Source organism: Lithobates pipiens, unplaced genomic scaffold (assembly GCF_037356315.1).
Source record: "Lithobates pipiens isolate NorthernLeopardFrog02 unplaced genomic scaffold, aLitPip1_a1.2 Scaffold_18, whole genome shotgun sequence".
NCBI classification, from domain to species: Eukaryota; Metazoa; Chordata; class Amphibia; order Anura; family Ranidae; genus Lithobates; species Lithobates pipiens.
In genome coordinates, this window is record NW_027507758.1 from 268,524,531 (window position 1) to 268,543,659 (window position 19,129).

Below are 19,129 nucleotides of genomic sequence, written 5' to 3' on the forward strand. Positions count from 1 at the left end.
ATATCCATGAATCTCATTCACACTGCTGCGACCTAAAAGTCATACTATTTTGCTGCCATTTTGCTTCTGTAACTTGGCCCCAACTTGGCCCCAACCTCTGGGAATGCCTGTGTAATATTGCACCCTATGTGCCTCACGTCACATGAAAGTCACACCAAAGTAGTACAGGGACTACTTTGAGGTTGTTGCAACTTTAAGTAACACAGATATGAATGGTTATCATTAAGAATCATGGGGTCATACAACTTGGAGGTCCAAATTTGCTGGAAAAGTCACCCAACTGTGAATAGAAAGGAGCTCTCATTTATATTTGCATAGTCCTTACTGATTTACGTCAGCAGAACAAATGTAGGAATGTGTGCACATGGGCCAGAAGCAAATGTGTGGTGATGCCAAACAAATCAATGAACCCCACCCACACCAAATCTAACTACTACATCCACCCCCATATTGAGTAAGCACAAGTACATATCCTGCACTTACCCAGCAAATGAGCAGCACCTCCTCTTTGCTAAAGAGGGACCTTGCCGTGTCCACCTTGATGGAGATCCTGACCAGCACAGGAACATCTGGATTATTACAATGACTCATTTCAGGGTCAGAAGGTGAAACCAGGCTCTTTTGATCGCAGCTGCGAATATTTGATCGCAACCACTAGTAGAAATTTTTTCTTTTAGTTTATTTGCATATATGTGAATCTGTATTTCTACATATGATATTTGAAGGTAAACTTAAGGGAGTTAGATAACAAATGGTGTCCCTGGGATAGCAGCAGGTGAATTACAAAGACAAAGGCCCAGTTTGAGCCCTGATTCACAGCCGGAGGAAATCGTGCGAGTTCAGCTGAACATGATTTCATTCCCGCATGTCAGTTCCAACTGCGGGGGGATTTCAGAGACTTCTGTGCAGGTTTCTGCACTGATATCAATAAAAATTTCACCCAAAGTCGCCAAAGAGTAGTACAGAAACTACTTTTGTAAATTGAACAGCACAAGTGCCGCCAATTTGACATGTCAAATCGCACCATGTGAACCAGGGCTGACACATACAACGCTGCCTATCCACCGGCTGAATTCATTACCTGCAATTCTCCACAGCTGTTATATATAAAGATTACACCTTTATCATTTACTTGCAGGTATGCTGAAGAGATTTGTTTTTTTGGTGCACAATTACATATAGAAATTATAGGATATAAAAGAAAGATATTGCACTTCCCCAAACCCACCATTATTATATTCAAAAGTTTTGCCACAGACTTGTCAATTGAACGGAATCGTTGTGCAATCCTCTGCCACAGGAAAGCACAACCAGCAACTTGTTATAAAATTAAAGAGCTGCCGCACAGTACCAGTTTCTTTCAGCCAATCCGGCGGTACTGTGTGATAGGTGACCCAGGATGCACCCTCCAACTGAGTCTCCAGGCTCTTCCAGAGATACCAGCCTTGTTGCTCGGTCCTCTCCTGAAAAAGTACTCCCCTGGATCCTCCAGTTGCTTGGCTTCTCCCCGCAGCCAAGACAGCACAGGACCACCCCTGGATCGGTAGGCCCCAATACTACTGGGCCTAATCTTTAGTTGCGAAGCCTCGGGCCTTCCATTGTATCTGCTCTTTCTTCAAGGCAATCTATTCTGTCATGTACCTGAGACATTTAAATTTTTAACTCCCTGTGTAAATCCTGTTGTAAGGTGAGAAGCATGGACTTAAACCCTTACAAACCACTTTGACCTACAGGTGAGCCTAGATTAAGGCTTACCTGTAGGTCCAAGAAATATCTCCTAAACCTATATGGTTTAGTAGATATTTACAAAAAGACAGCCATCGCTGTCTACAGCGGCGCGCAGGCGCACTGGGCAGGCCACAGATCGCGTCGATATGCCGCGAGTGTCAGCTCCCGTGCGCATGCGCGGGAGTGATGTCATCTCTGCTCCGGCGAATCACAGCGCCGGAGCAGCGAGACCCAGAAGTCACTCCGGGATCCATGGTAGCGACAGACATGAAGACGGAGGACCGCTTCGGGGGCTTCATTCTCAGGTAAGTTATTCATAATGAGCTAGTATGCTATGCATGCTAGCTCATTATGCCTTTGCCTTGCGGGTTGCTTTTTTTTTTTTTCCAGATGGGTTTACAACCACTTTAAGCAATGCCTTGGAGACAGGGTTGTCTGTGACAGGAATAGATGCTAAGGAGGGAGCTTGCTCTGCGTTATGCGTGCCTGCAACAACAGTGGACCATAGCTGCTTTTTGGCCTGGGGCTCTTTGCTTGAGGAGATAGCCAGGGAGGTTGCCAGTCTCTTACCTCAGTCTGATTGCTGCCCTCCTGTAATGTCATTCGGGGGTGGGAGAGTGCCCATGTTGTCCCTTGCATTGTTATTGGAGGAGTCTCCTGGCTGTGGTAGCAGCGGTGTGGAGCTGGCAGGCAGGCTAGCTGTGTCAGCGTGGCGTGTGCTGCTGGACCCAGTGTCATCTTGGGCTTTCTGCATAGTTCCGGTAAGAGGATAATAATTGGTCAGGAGGCATGGTCCAGGCGGTAGGTGGGAAGGTAAGTTGCTGCAGGTTGCTTGTATCCAGGCCGTGAAATGGAGCTTGGACTTCAGGCATCCATCCCGGTCTGCAGCAGGCCACGCCCTCAAACCCTACAATTTTAAATGTCCAAGTACCTGGGCATGATTAGTGCTAACAAACATTAACATCAGTCCCTCGCTGCAATGAGCTTCCAATCTAAAGTCCAAAACTAACTTTCTTACATTAGAGACTATTTTGACAGGAGACAAATAAAATACCAGCATGTCTTTGGAATGTGGTGAGAAACCCCACACAGGGAGAACATATAAACTTCAACACAAGCATTAGGCTGTTGGGGAATTGAACCAGCAACCCCAATACTGCTAGACAAAGTAGCTACCCATTTAGCCAGCAGGCAGCCTCACACATGCTGTCTGCATCTCTGTGGTGTGAACCAGTCCATAGCCATGCTTAGTGTCACAAGCAACATACAATATATTGTCTGAAGTATTGGGACACCTGCCTTTATACGCACATGAACTGTAATGACATCCCAGTCTTAGTCTGTAGGGTTAAAAATTCATTTGGCCCACCCTTTGCAGCTTTAACAGCTTCAACTCTTCTGGGAATGCTGTCCTCAAGGTTTAGGAGTGTGTCTATGGGAATGTTTGACCATTCTTCCATAAGTGCATTTGTGAGGTCAGGCACTAATGTTGGACGAGAAGGCCTGGCTTACATTCTATGCTCTAATTCATCCCCAAGGTGTACTGTTGTGTTGAGGTCAGGGCTCTGTACAGGCCAGTCAAGTTCCTCCACCCCAAACTCGTTCATCCATGACTTTATGGACCTTGTTTTGTGCACTGCTCCAAAGCATTTGGTGGAGGGGGGATTATGATGTGGGGTTGTTATTCAGGTGTTGGGCTTGGCCTCTTAGTTCCTTGGACTCTTAAGGCATCAGCATAGCAATACATTTTGGACAATTTCATGATCCCAACTTTGTGGGAACAGTTTGGGGATGGCCCCTTCCTGTTCCAACATGACTGCCCACCAGTGCACAAAGCAAGGTCCATAAAGACATGGATAAGCAAGTTTGGGGTGGAGGGATGGAATTTGACTGGCCTGCACAGAGTCCTGACCCCAACCTGATAAAACACCTTTTGGTTGAATTAGAGCAGAGACTGCGAGCCAGGCCTTCTCATCCAACATCTGTGCCTGGCCTCACAAATGCACTTCTGGAAGAATGGTCAAACATTCCCATCGACACACTAAACCTTGTGGACACCCTTCTTAGCCTTCCCAGAAGCTGTTCTAGCTGCAAAGGGTGGGTCAAATAAATTTTTAACCCTACGGACTAAGACTGGGTTGCCATTAAAGTTCATGTATGTGTAAAGGCAGGTTTCCCAATACTTTTGGCTAGATATTGCATCTGGCAAGATTTACAATGGTGGTGGAACCCTCCTACACATAAATACTACATTTTGACATAGTTTTAGGACCTGGGAGATGAGAAAACTTCTCTACATGAAGCAGCATGTTTGGGATTCGAACTCAGACACTCAGAGATGCTAAGCAGAAGTTCTAACCTCCAAGCCACAGAGCTGCCACATGTGAGTACCTCCTACATATAAATACTACATTTAGACATAGGTATGGACTTGGGAGATGAGATAACTTCTCTACATGAAGCACCATGGTTGGGATTTGACCCCAGATGCTCAGAGATGCCAAGCAGTTCTCACCTCTAAGCCACTAAGTCACTAAGCTGCCACATGTGTCAACCTACACATAAATACCACAGTTCTTTGGGCATACAGGTGACGGAATTACATTACTCAATAGTTATTCTTCTTGATTTATTCTGTGATATTTGGTGGTTCTTTGTGGGTCAGTGTAGAATAGTGATATTACCCTCGATTTTTGGGGCATTACATTTTGATTTCTGAAGTTGGTACACATATCACACTTTTTGGGCTTGAATTATGATTATTTGGAAATAATAAAATGCACAAAAACTGTGAGTCATTTTAAATCTGCAACACCAATTGTATTGTTTGTGGTTTGTAGACATGTGTTAGTTTGGTAAAGATTGTTGTGAGATGGAGAGTAACAAGTGAAAGTGACAGTGAAAAATATATTTTACCAAAACAATAAAACACTACACATTCTAGCATTCTTAAAAACAAAATTTGAAGTAGAAGCAACAATGTTGCAAAGGAAAATTTATTTCAGGGAAAGATACATCTCATCCCAACATTAAAAAGGATTTATTTGTGAAAGTTACAAATGTTCCATTAGAATCAATGGCTAAAACCTGCATTGGACTATAATAGCTGTGATTTTCATTCCCAAAAAATGCTCTTACACAGTGATCATTTTGGTATTTACTATAGGGCCTTATAAAAAAAGACACTGGAGCTAAAATGAGAGCTATTTGCAGGTCTGAGCATGCTCAGTTGTGTTGGCATCTAGTTGTACAAAAACAGGGAATGTATCTCTCATCAGACTTATAAAGATATTCCAGTGTAGAAATCACTTTCTCACACAGTTTAAAAGCAGATTATCTTTAAGTAATATACCACATATTTCAGTATCATTTAGGCAATTATATCACACTCTAAATATTATTTTCATGTGCACTACTACAGGTTTTGGCAGAGTAAGGGTTTAGGCGCTATTTGTTTTCAGGGAACAATTTTTTTACCAGCACTATAGTGAATACCACTTTAGCATTAATTTGTGCTAATTAGTGCTGCATCGCTATAGTAAATTACCCCCCCCCCCCCCCCCCCCCAGTATGTAGCATTGTTCCCTTTTGTTCACACCCTTGGAAGCAAAGAAGCGAATAATTGGGAAAATACTTGAAAATATAAGCAGGAGTTAAGTAAGAGCAAAATAAGACTTTAAATTAGTTCTCTAGAGCCAGCATATAAAAGGAGCTCTCTTGTACATGGAAAACCAGATATCCACCTAGTCTTTATCTGAAATGGTTGAGTTTAAAGAGGTTGTAATGGATCTTTTTTTTTTTTTTTAAATAACAAACATGTTCTACTTACCTGCTCTGTGCAATGGTTTTGCATAGAGCATCCCTGATCCTCTTCAGCCAACGGCTCCTGCTGCTCTCGCTGAGTTCAGTGTAGAAGGAAAGAGAGAGAGAGAACAGCACCACTGCTCTTTACAACCACTTTAATTCTTCTTTCCAATGTGTTATATCATTAACTTTAGAAATTATTTTAGTGGGGCGCAGAAATGCTTGTATAGGAAAGATAGATTCAGGAGAATGGGGAAAATTTGACATTTATTCTCAAAACCAGTAAGAACTAAGTTTAGATTTTAAAAAGAAAAGCAACATAATGGCATAGCTTTATGTGATGGAAAAGTTCCTCCATTTCAATTTTTGACTCATCAGTCCAGAGCACCTGCTGCCATTTTTCTACATCCCATATCCTATGTTTTCATGCATACTTGAGCTGTTTAGCCCTTTCCACATCCCATGCATGGAAACATAGGAATTGGTTTGTATGGAAACATAGGAATTGGGGTGCATAAAAAAAGCAGCAGGTGCTCTGGACTGGACCCTGGCCCTGCAATATTGCATGCTTTGTACACAGGTTACAGCAGAGAAAAGAGGACCCGTCCTAACCAGTGGCTCCTACAAGGGTTGAAATACATGTTTTTTATCATTTAGGCTGGGTTCCCACTATTGCGAATTGGATGCAGATTTCCGCGCATCCAATTCGCATGTCAGGAAACTGTGACCGTCTCTCAATGGAGCTGGTTCACACAGCTCCAGGATGGCTGAGGGGCGAAGTGCACAGGAGTCCTGTGCATCTTCTGATCTGTTTCAGTTCCGAATTCAGCCAAAAATTTGGACCGAATTCGGACCTGAACCCAGCCTTAGGGTCCTTTCACACGGGGCGGATCAGTTCTGATCCGCCCCGTGGATATCCGTTTGCTCAGCGGGATCACTCCGCCGATTCCCGCTGAGCAGGGAGATGACAGCTCCGTCTCTGCACACTGCGCAGGGACGGACCTGTCACAGCGCCGCTCTCCCCTATGGGAGATCGGATGACGACGGACCGCAGTGCCCGTCGTCATCCGATCCGATCCACAGACGGATGGAAAAATAGCTTTTTCCTCCGTTACACTTTTTCGGATCGGAGCGGGTCGGATGTCAGCGGACATGTCACCGCTGACATCCGACGCTCCATAGAGCTCTATGGAGCACCCGTTCAGGTCCGCCTGAAAAACTGACAGGCGGGCCTGAACGGGACGTCAGTGTGAAAGGACCCTTAGGGATGTTTTTTAATAGAGCACTACATTTGCTTTTTAAAAATGAATTTAACAGTGTACTAATAAATACAAAGTTGCAATCATTTATGTCTGATAAATCTGCCTTGAGCTCAGGTTTAACTCTCCGGCATTTAAATATAAATATTGGTTTTCAGTGTATTGACCCTTTAACATTTACATTATGCAAGATAAAGCTCCTTCTAGTTTTCGTGACTAATGGCCTTTCACAATTTAGAGCATTCTGAGCAAGGCCAGTCATTTTAGAAGTAGAAAATGTTCTCTATATGTAAGCCATGATGGAATTTTGAAAGCTGGCTGCTGAACTGTCTGAGGGTATGCACAACATCTTAGATAACCAGAACAATACAGATACCTGTTTAAAATGCATTCAAACATACCTTCCTTATCCCTCTACTGAGATATCTGTAATGTGTCAGCTGCTGAACCCTTTCCCACACTAATTGCAGTGCCTCTGATTTAATTTAAGAATGTTGCAAACAAAATGTTACCAAAGGACTGGCTTACAGGCTACTTGCAAGTAAATCCAGGTTGTCAGTGAAAAACTGGTGCTAAATGACAGGACAGCCATACAAACCCATTAAAAGGTTAAGGCTAGAATGTGAACTATGTTCAAAATGTTTCCATCATGTGCATCTTGACTTATCCAGCTTTTTCAAACACTGCTTAGAGTAAACAAATGTATATATAGAAGAGAGAATTCGTGAAATGAGAATATATTAAAATTATTGAGCATATTGTCTTATTTGTTATGCATAAGAGCTAAAGTTTGTATGCCTGTATGTGCTAAAGTATCCTTTCTACTGGGCTTTATCCCTTAATGAAAGGACTCTACCATACAATATTACTATGGTACTGTGTGTATTTGTGTAATCTTATTTTATGGGGCAATATGTTCAAATGGCAGAAGCCGCTAAAAATATTATAAATAAACAGTGCAAGTTCAGCCTTCGGCTGACTTTTAGTGAGAGAAGAGGCATGTTGAATCCAAACCAAATGTAAGTTTAAGGGTTTCCTACCCAACTTTTAAAAAGTTCAAACAACTGGGTCCTAACTGGGGCACAGCCTCACGCAGCTCTTTGCTTTTGCTCAAAAATGTAACTTCCGCTTTAAGGAGTCCTAACCCCCTGACATGCCACATTTGACATGTCATTTTTTGGGGGGGAGAGTGGGTACCTAGTTTTGACAGGTACCTAGCTCTTACTTCTGCCTGCCGCCGCCTAGGTGACTCCTCCTCTCCCCCTCCCTGCAATCTTCGGGGACAAGTTACAGCTCCCAGAAGAATCTTTGGCCATTCAGGACAGCGCAACGCAACTCACGCATGCGCAGTGCGCACCCGGCTGTGAAGCCAAAAGCTGTCACAGCCGGGTGCCTACACTTGCAATGTTGGCTCCATGGAGAGGAGAGGGAGAAAATCGAGGCTTCGGGTGGCTGAATTGCTGGACCATGGTACAGTTGAGTGTGTGCTTATTAAAGGTCAGCAGCTACACTTTTTTTAGCTGCTGACTTTAATTAAGGGAATTCCTTGGGGACCCCCAGGTCACCAGAACTAGTGACTCCATTGGAAGATTTTCCCTCCATTACTTTTTGGGGACAACACAAAATTTGGGATTTTCTCTTACTTTCACTTTCGATGATAATGGTAAGCAGGACAAATTGAGAGGGTGAATCGCCCTAATGGGGACAGTAAAAATTGACAAGTGTTCTAATCCCTCTCCACTTTATCCAAAACTATAAAAAAAAAAAAAAAAGTTTTATATATATATATATATATATATATCATATACCCCATCCATGGCAATCCCATGCTCCCACTGCTGTAGCTGTTTTCAATAGTATTAATTCGAGATTCTTCTAAATCTTACTGTACCATTTTCATTCTTTTATTATTCATTATTCGAAAATTAAACATTTTGTTATGAAATTCTTTGCTTTAGGAAACATGGTCACATTGTAAACAGGCAATTGTTACATCAGTCAGATTGTTACTATATAAGTTAAATGGAAATACAAAATCAGCTTGATGCAGCTTAGCCCTTGTACACACGGTCGGAGAATCCTTCGGAATGTGTCCTATCGGACTGTGTTGTCGGATAATCCGACTGTGTGTGGTATGCATCGGACTGATTCCGTTGGAATATCCGTCGGACCCAATTTTCCAACTTGTTGGAAATATTTTCCGACAAACTGGTCCGATCAGACATACTCCGATCATGTGTAGAGAATTCCGATCGGACAAAGTGCCACGCATGCTCAGATCAAATTCCTACACCAAAGCTATTGGCTACTAGCCTGAATGTAGTCCTGTCGTAACGAAATAACATCATCACGTTCTGAACGATCGGATTTTCTGACAACTTGGTCCGACCGTGTGTATGCAACAGTTTCGGACACAATCCGTCGGACAAAATCCGTCAGACAAAATCCAATGGATTTGGTTGGCAGAATGTCCGACCGTGTGTACAGGGGCTTAGAAGTTGGTCAGAAGCAGGTCAGAAGAAACTCAGGGGGATCTCAGAAGCTTCTCAAACTGAAATTCAGTGCAAATTGATTAAATATGCAAGTATCCTGTATATGCCCTTCTACACAAGCCCATCCACACGTGACCTTTACTTAATGCTGTACTGTTCAAATATCTTAAGAACTTTGACATATTTCCTTTTTTAACTTGTGTGTCAGAAGATCATGACACTAACTTTACAGAGCACTCTATCACCCCACATCCAAAAGCAAGTGACAACATTTTCAATGTATAGCTTCTTAAAAAATTTTTTATTATATTGTTATTACTTGCACTGCAGAACTGTTTTTATGTTTATTGCACCTCAACTCAGCCTTGTTAGTTTTTATGAATCTAGTACGGTAAGATATGAATCATATGCCTCATTATATTCTTCCATTGGCTAAGCCAAAGCTAGACTTTCATAAAAGGAGTGTGGTCTTATATTTATTTTTATTAATGGTGTATGTGTACAGTGTCCTTTTTATTGTATCATTCTTACTACTATTTATTAAGCGTTCTTATATATTTATTGAATGTTCTTGTTTCAGCTCATAAGTAAGGCAGTTGTTACAACGGATACAGAAGATTTTCTTATTGCGCTTGCTTTTTTAAGTTTCTCACAGTTACTTTTTGGATCAGTGTATGGTGCAACCAAACAAATGATGTGGCAGATACTATAGCTAGGAAAATCTTCTGGCATTATAGTTTCTTTTTACCATTGTTAAGAATTAAGGCTAGAAACAGCAATATCTTGAATGTGAGACATTGCTTGTGCCAGTACTTGGTGTAAATCAGCTTTCCGATAAAGACGGTATGTTCAGACAGTGCATATAAAGACATATATTCAGAGTACTGTAGTCTGATCCCAGTGATGTGGGGTGTTTAATGTCCTTCTCCATTCAGTCCAACCCTTTCATGATTTCCATGACAATTCAGACTTCTTTGATTAACTTTAATAGCCAATATGTTTGTGACCTGGCGGAGAGATGTAGACACATATTTCCATTCAGTGGTTTTTGCAGCCCTAATCCTTTGCAAAGTGTGCCTGTGCCAAAGTAAACCTGACATTTTAAGTGAAACTGCTTTTGCATGCATTATGAGGAACCTGAGATTCAAAAGTAACCATGTGGTTTCCTTCTGAAATATAGCTACTGCTCATTGCTGACCTTGGACAGAATATCCCTCTATTCCAGTTTTAGCTACTTTTATAATGAGGCAAGGATGATAAATGGTAGCATTGTGCTATTACCAACCCTTAGAGCAACATGCACTTCTGTGAAATGACAACACAAAGCTCACTAGTGCTTTATTTAATTACATAGCATAAAAAGCAATGAAGAGTAACCACTCAGAATAACCAACCAAATATCATCTTTAAAGTACCAGTAAACCCAATGGGATACCTCGTTAATGTAAAATAATTACAAAAATGATTTAAATGAACCTGTACTAGCATTGAAAAGGCGTTAAATTATATAAATTGAAATATTTATGTAATTTAAAAGTACACCCTTTTGTACTATAGATGGCCATTTACAACGTTTTTTCAATTTGCTTTTCTGTGGAATTCTTGGAAACAAAGTAATCTGTATTTTATGTTTAATCTGTTTTATTGGGGTTTCAAAGAATATAGCACAAAAGCAGAGATCATGCACAAAATCTCCTAACATACAGTACATCAACTCAAACATAAAGGTTCAGGAGTACAGTAGTAGAGCACATATTTACTGCAGGATATCACATTGAAACTACAAACTGAAATAGCATATAAAAAAAAAATATATATATATATATATATATATATATTAATACCCATAAGGAAATCAAAAAACATCAGTTTTCACCCCCCCCCCCCCCCCCCATGAGCAGGGCCCTCCTATTCCTTCTGTATTGAACTGTATGGTAATTGTACTGCCCCCTTTATATTTTAAAGCACTGTGTAACCTGTTGGCACTATATAAATCCTGTATAATAATGTAGCGCACCCCTTAAGTAGCCGCATTTAAACTGGGATCCCCATCCCTTCACAGCCAGGCACTCTGGAGACAGTTTGTTATTTATTGATGTTTATAATCTGGATAGGGATGGGAGGCTATGGGATGCCCACTTAACTTTAGCAGAACTTCAAGGACACTTTTCCTATATACAGTCTCTACATACAGCTCCAGATCTTTGTCTAGCACTCACTTGCAGAACACAGCTGGATCACTGTGTAAAGATCTGACAATCACTCAGTCAGATTAAAGGCATTAGCCTATTACAGGTAGGAACCCAAGGCCCTTTGATTGTGTAGCAAAATTACAGCATCCAGCCTGTACTCTTCCTCCTGTGGCTACTTATCCCAGCACCACCTCTTCAGGCACTGCCAACCCACCTGATTGCACCTGCCCCCACGGCCACAAACCAGCATATAAAAAATAAAATAAAAGTGATCACAATGAATAAAAGCAATGTGGGGAGCGATGAACCTTGCCCAAAGCGTTTTGTCCTAATGGGACATCTACAGGGGCATACATGGAGGTCCCAAACATAACCCAATATTTAATCCCATGCCTGATATGAAGGATACAAAATTTGAAGAGAAAGTGGAACCATACACTCCATGTGACTTTACAGGATTCAGTTTTGTTTTCATCCCAGGTTATCATATACTCCAAGTGCTTGATGTTATACATTTTATAAGCCTATTCAGTTAGAGATTGTGGTTTAGTTTGTCGCAGCATCTAGCTATCGCAGATCGAACGGCTGTCAGGAAATGTCTAATCAGGCTTTTTTTTTAAATATGTTTATAGGAACCCAACAGCATTAACAGCACAGTAATTTAAGGTTTATTAGGGATGTGGTCACCCACTAATTTGTCATACAAGTGTAGTATCTTATCCCAGAAAGGGATAATCAGCAAGCATGTGAGTCATAATGCCAGGAGCCTCCAGCATGTGTTAGAGATAGTAGGATCTATTTTATGTTTGTAGGGCATCAGTATCATCTAGACAGTATATGCGTTTTGCATTCTTGGGTATGGGAAGAAACAGATAGTTTATAGGTAAGTATAGGTAAATATAGATCACCTAGAGGGGACGACTTTTTTCTCATCAAAAGTGGAATTACACTTTAAAGTGGCAATAAACACAAAAGCAAACATTTATTATATTGCAGCTTAACAATTGTTAGCCCTTGTACACACGGTCGGCGAATCCGTCGGAATGTGTCCTATCGGACCGTGTCGTCGGATAATCCGACTGTGTGTGGTATGCATCGGACTGATTCCGTCTGAATATCCGTCGGACCCAATTTTCCAACATGTTGGAAATATTTCCCGACCAACTGGGCCGGTCGGACATACTCCGATCATGTGTAGAGAATTTTGATCGGACCAAGTGCCACGCATGCTCAGATCAAATTCCTACATCAAAGCTATTGGCTACTAGCCTGAATGTAGTCCCATCGTAACGAAATTACGTCATCACGTTCTGAAAGATCAGATTTTTCGCCAACTTTGTCCGACCGTGTGTATGCAACAGTTTCGGACAAGATCCGACGGACAAAATCCGATAGGCAAAATCCGACGGATTTGGTTGTGGAAATCTCCGACCGTGTGTACAGGGGCTTAGATGTGATGGCTGCATTTGTTTTCTATTTTTAGGCGTTCTTTCTTTTATCTTCTTCTGGTAATGTGGCCAGTACATCTGTTCTTTTTCAGTAGAACAAGCTGCAAATGTAGCAGTTTGAGGGAAGAAACAAACCATTTAACACAGACAGGGGTGCTTGTATTTATTTTGGTAAAACCTTTATCCCCCCAACAAAACTGTTGCTGTAACATGATTGCGTGAGCTGAAATTTGGCTTCAATTTGAAGCCAAGATCTAAATCTGCTAGTATAACTAGAACTTCCCTCCATTCAAACTGACAATGCTGTAGTCCAAATCTTCCCCCTGTGCACCTTCATCCAGAGAGTGGGCACTCTAATACATGAGGTGTGTTACTGGCCAGATCACCAGGTGAAAACAGAGGGGGAAAATCTCAAAATGAAAACTAATGCAGACAACACATCTATTAACTAGTAAGCTGCAATATATTCAAGTGCTGGTTTTGGGTTTAATATCGCTTTAAGTCTTTACCCATGACAGTGTTAGCCCTTTCTTGACTTTGCTTATCTCTGCATATTGGATGTTTCTGTGTTGCTGACCCTGAATGTTTCTCACATTGATCCAGATTCCTGCATAGGGATCCCAGGGAACCTCAGAGAATTAAGGAAAGACAGGGGAAGCCTAGAAGAAAATATTTAGCGGAAGAAAACTGTTTTTCATTTAGTGATGGTAATGAGAGAGTGTGCCAATGGGCACTAAAAGTAGGCTCAAACCATCTCTATATTAGTATCCTCTGTAATTACTAACTGCCACAAAGAAAGTACAGTAGTTGACATGCAGAGGTTTCTGAAAGATAAGATTACACAAGGCAATAGCTATCATTTAGGTGGTAAATCGTCCAGGACCTTGGCATACAACCTGCAGATCGAGAGCTGCATGCAGCCCTTTGGCACTTACTGTGTGGCCCTCCGGGATCCTGTAGTCAGTAATATTTTCCATACTCAGCTGTTCAATGAACAATACCATTCATTAACCTGGCTTCAGGATTTAAATGGTTTGGTTTATTTATTTCATGCTATTTACTTTGTTCTGTACAGTCAATATTTTTTTTCGCTGTCAGGAACTGGATCACCTGCTGATGACACTGCTTCCCAGAAGGGAAGGTTGTAGTTTTGGTGTCCACCAGTGGGTGTCTCCCAGCAGCCAGCAGATCACAGTACAGTACAGTTTCCACCTGATGCTGGCTGCTGATGGGGTATTTAGGTCTTCCACTACTAGCGACTCTCGCTCCAGTGTTTTTTGCTGCTGCCAGATTCCATTTGCCATTGATCCTGATCTTGCTCCTGCCTTATACCCTGCTGCCTTGTCCCTGCTCCCCCTTGTTCCTGATCCCATCTGCTCCCTGTATCTCCTGTTTTCCCCTGCTTTAATATGTTCCTCAGTTTGTATATATGGTATATAGTTAGCTGTCAGTCAGTTAGTCAGTGCTCATCATTGCCTCATCATCAGTGTCACCTATCAGTGCTGCCTATCAGTGTCACCTACCAGTGCCCATCAGTGCCACCTATCAGTGACCATCAGTGCCACCTATGAGTGCCCATCAGTACCACCTATGAGTGCCTATCAGTGCCACCTATCAGTGCAACCTCATCAGTGCTGCCTCATCAGTGCTCTATTTGTGTGAAAAAGGTGATAACAATGTATTTGGGTACATTGTAGTTTGACCGCACAATTGTCATTCAGAGAGCGACAGCGCTGAAAGCTAAAAATTGGCCTGGGCAGGATGGGGTTTTAAGTGTCCAGTAAGCAAGCGGTTAATGCATACACAGTCTGATCCCAGTTTTCTGAATGTAGCCATGCAGATTTAGTGTAAGTAAAGCCCTAAATAAAAGTACACTGTGTGATGCCCTTCATAAAAAAATCAACTGTGAACAGTGTCCCCTGATGTAAATCTATCTCTGCCATTTGACAGTTCTTATATAGGTAAGGGCGGGGCCACCTGGCAACCTCACCTGGTGGCACCGCCCTGCCTTGTGATGTCACGGACTGGTGCTTGCTGGGTTGATGATGTCACAAGCGGACAGTGCCACCAGGTGATGTCACCAGGTCAGAAGGGGGTTGGGATCTGGTGCCTCCTTTTTAAAGGGGGCTTCCAGATTCCGATAAGCCCCCTGCCCGCAGACCCCCACAACCACAGCTCAGGATTATCAACATGGGGACAAGGTGCTTTGGGGTGGGGTGGGGCAGAGCCCCTCCCACCTCAAAGCACCCACCCCCCATGTTGAGGGTATGTGGCCTGGTATGGTTCAGGAGTCGGAGGGCACTTGCTTGCCCCCCCCTTTTCTGACCTACCAGGCTGCATGCTCGGATAAGGGTCTAGTATGAATTTTGGAGGGAACGCCATGCTGTTTTTATGGGGTTTTTTTTTTACATTTTTTTCTTTTTTTTATTCAGCTGTCAGCGGGGAAGACTATTGACAGCTGATGACTCATCGTTTGTTAAGAACGTTGTGGCTGGCTTCCTGGGCCTGCTCCTTAACAACCAGCTTTTACTGTGCCCTGATTGGGCAAAGCTTTGCCAGCAGGCAGCAGGGCAAACACCCACCGAACACCCTGCAAATTCAGGGGTTACCTGAATAGGGCAAACAGCCAATGTTCAGCCGAAACTCATGCTCGGGCTGAACTGTTCCCCCAACTCTAAAAACAGTAAGGATAAGTAGCCTATAACAGCTCCAGAAATATTATCATACACAACAACTCCACTGACCTGTGCCAAGAGTGTACATGACAATCTGTCCAGGCCTGCTTTCATTTTTCTATCACCCTCCCTGCTCCATAATAATTAAATTACATTATAAGTAGTATTTTCCAATTGATTACTTCCCGTCACTTTACATTGTCTTCACTGAGACTTGAGACTACCCCATCCCAGATATAAACATATTGTAACTACAAGTAAACCACCTCAAACCATTTGTGAAGGTTTTTTTTTTTTGTTTTTTATGTTTCAAAGCTTTTATTGATTTTTCAATAAAGAAACAGAACAGAGAAATAAAATTCAGAGTACAAAACATTGATCACATTGTTAACAGAGGTTTGGGTTATCCAGGTTTGTGTTGAAGAGATTGCTGCCATCACGCTGTTCTATTTACATCTATATAAAGGCATGTACTTCAAACATATTAGGTGGACGGAGGTAGTCCCCTTCTCCCCAGACGCCCCCTATGGGAGCAAGCTGTGTCTGGGGTAAGCTGGAGGTACCACCGACCCATACCATTCTGTAACTTGTGGCAACAACCGGGGCACAGATGTAAAGTTCTATGGGTCCTCTGAGGGACCAGTCTAGATAGGAACATCTGCATTAGAAAAGACTCTAAGCCTGGTTATTCAGGAAAGACCTTAAATCATATTAACCCTGTTGTGTGATCTGTTAACCAGTAGTGTGGAGTGAAGCGAAAACTAGAAGAAAAGGGAAAAGAGAGGGTAGAGTATAGAGGAGAGAGGAAAGGATTGCCAGCCTCTAAGATGCTCTCCCTGATATTCAGGATCCATTGTTTCCAGGTAACAGAGAGATGCCTATATATTGGGCCCAGGGTTCCCAAATCGCTTCAAATTTTTTGGATGTGTCTAGGATGGCACTTACTATATTTTCTTGGGCCATTATCCAAGAGATTTTCCTTTTAGTGGATATTGTTGAAACCTTGGGCCTTGGCAATAGAGATTTTAGCCCATTAGGATAAAAAGGATACATTTTTGGGTGAGTTTGGGAATACTTGTCAAGGAACCATTAAGCAGAGCTATGGACAGGGCCTGTGGGATCGACCAACCTGTTACCTTGTGGATGAGGTGAAATATTTTATTCCAGAACCCTCTAAATATTTGGGCACTCCAACCAAATATGTAGCATTGTGCCTAGGCTCTGACAGCCCCTGAAACATAATGGAGATGAAGAGGGAAATATTGAAGCTAATCTAGTGGGGACCAGGTACCATCTCGTGAAAATTTTAATGTTGGCTTCTATGAGAGAGGTATTGAAAATACCTTTAAGTGATCTGGAGAATAACTTATGCATATCCTCCAAATCCCTTGTTTCCTTTAGATCTTCTTCCCATGCCAACATATATGATAGTTTGGTAGTGTTCTTCGCAAGTGACGCATAGATTATAGATATACCTCCCCTCTTCTCCATGGTCTGGCCACAGCAATTCCGTAAACTTCAGGGGGGGGAGGTTGATTTTTTTCCCCCAAAGGGAGTGAAGTTAATGTGAAATCTGCTGGAACCTAAATCTTTCCGAGGTTGGGAGCTCTAGTTTGTTTTCGTAATGCTTATGAGGTAGCGATCCTGTGCAGGAGAAAACAATGTCCAATGTTGTACAGACCCTTGTCTTACCACCATTTAAAGATTTTGATATCCATGCCTGGGTTAAATTGGGGATTGTTGAAAATGTGGGCTAGTGGTTGAATTTCTGAGACCAAGGAGGAAAGTTTTCACAAAGAATCCCACATGGAAAAGGAGTGGGAAAGAGTAGGAGATAGAATGGGGGATCTACTCTTAGGAGGATACCATAGGAGGAAGTCCAGTGTAAATGTTAGCATTGACTGCTTCTCTATGATCACCCAATCAGGCTTTTCCACTCTAAGGTAGATGGTAGACAGTTGTGCCAATCTGGCAGCTTGATAGTACCATACTAAGTTTGGAAGACCTAGCCCGCCTTGTGATTTTACATTTAGAATGTTGCATTGTAAAAATCAGGAGCCTTTCTTGTCCCAATTAAAACTGATTTCCCCTGGAAGGACTTGAGGTGGTCTCTTCAAATAGGGATTGGGAGGGAAAAAAATAGGTATAATAACCTGGGAAGGAGGGTTATCTTTACCAAATTAATTCTACCTATCCATGCCATTTTATACAAGCCCAGTTCCTAAGATTGGACTCTAGTTTTCGGTATATGGGGGGGAAAGTTTGCCTGATATAGTTGTTCGACCATGTGGGCGAAATTGAGCCCCAAATATCGGATGGACGATTTCAAATTTGTTTTTCAGTTGCGATATTAAGGTGTGTTGTAGGGAAACATTTAGTGCTTGAGATTTAGCCATATTTACCAGAAGGCCTGATATTTTGGTGAATTTGTTCAGTAGTTGACATAAGTTGGGGAGAGAGGTAAGCGGGAAAATGGGTCTGTAGTTTCCTACGATCCCTGCGTCTATATCAGGTTTGGGTATGGCAGAGATGAATGCAGAATTTAGCCGGTTATCAAATGGGGTGTCATTCTTTTTTAGAGTTAAAGAATCTGGTTAGGTATGGGCCTAGAATGTCTACAAATATTTTATAATAAGAGACAGGGAATCCATCTGGACCTGGTGCTGTGCCCCCTTTTAGGTTTTTGATGAACTCCAAAACTTCATCAGTAGAGATGTGTGCCTCTAGTTCTGTCCTGTCGCCTTCTCCTAGGAATGGGAGTGGGAGACCCTCCAAAAATGCATCTATCTGTGTCAGGTTAGTATTCGAATCTGCCCTGTATAGATCAGAGTAGTATGCCTGGAAAGATTGCATTATATGCTGTGGGTTTAGAGTTGAGGTGCCATCATTCATCTTGATTTTCGGGAGTGTGTATGATTACGTTTTTAGGGAGAGTCTTGAAGCTAGCATGGGTTCTATTTTGGCCCGTTGTTGATATCTGTGAAGATTTATTTCCATACAGTGAGCCAAACAGTTACTCACTAAGAATTGGTTTCAGGGTGCCTGCACTCTAAAAAGTCAGTTCATCCAGTTGTTTCCCCACACAGAGGGTATAACCATCAGAGCCTCACAAGGATAATAAAAGTGTCCCACTAGCTCTGGGCTCTGTCTGGTAATGTCATAGACAGGCCTCACAGATGAATGCTCTTTACAATCTGTTATCATTTACCAGTAAGCGTTTACTTTCCTAGCACTCTCCTCTAGACCAACCCCCCCCCCCCTTTCAGTAAAACTTGGCGAGACCCAATGCAGCATGGTGAAATGACTACCCACCCACTCACTATCCAATCTCCTGCCAAAAGCTAGATGTCTCTGGAGCAACTTACCATATATACTGCCCCAGCCTAAACGGTAAGTGTATGCCATCCTAGACCATAATACAACTAATTTAACCCACATCCATGGGAGAAATTGAAGACATTATATCAATTCTGAAAATGTATTATTTTCATTGGTTGCAAAGTTTCCCAAAGAAGTCAATGACAGCAGTAT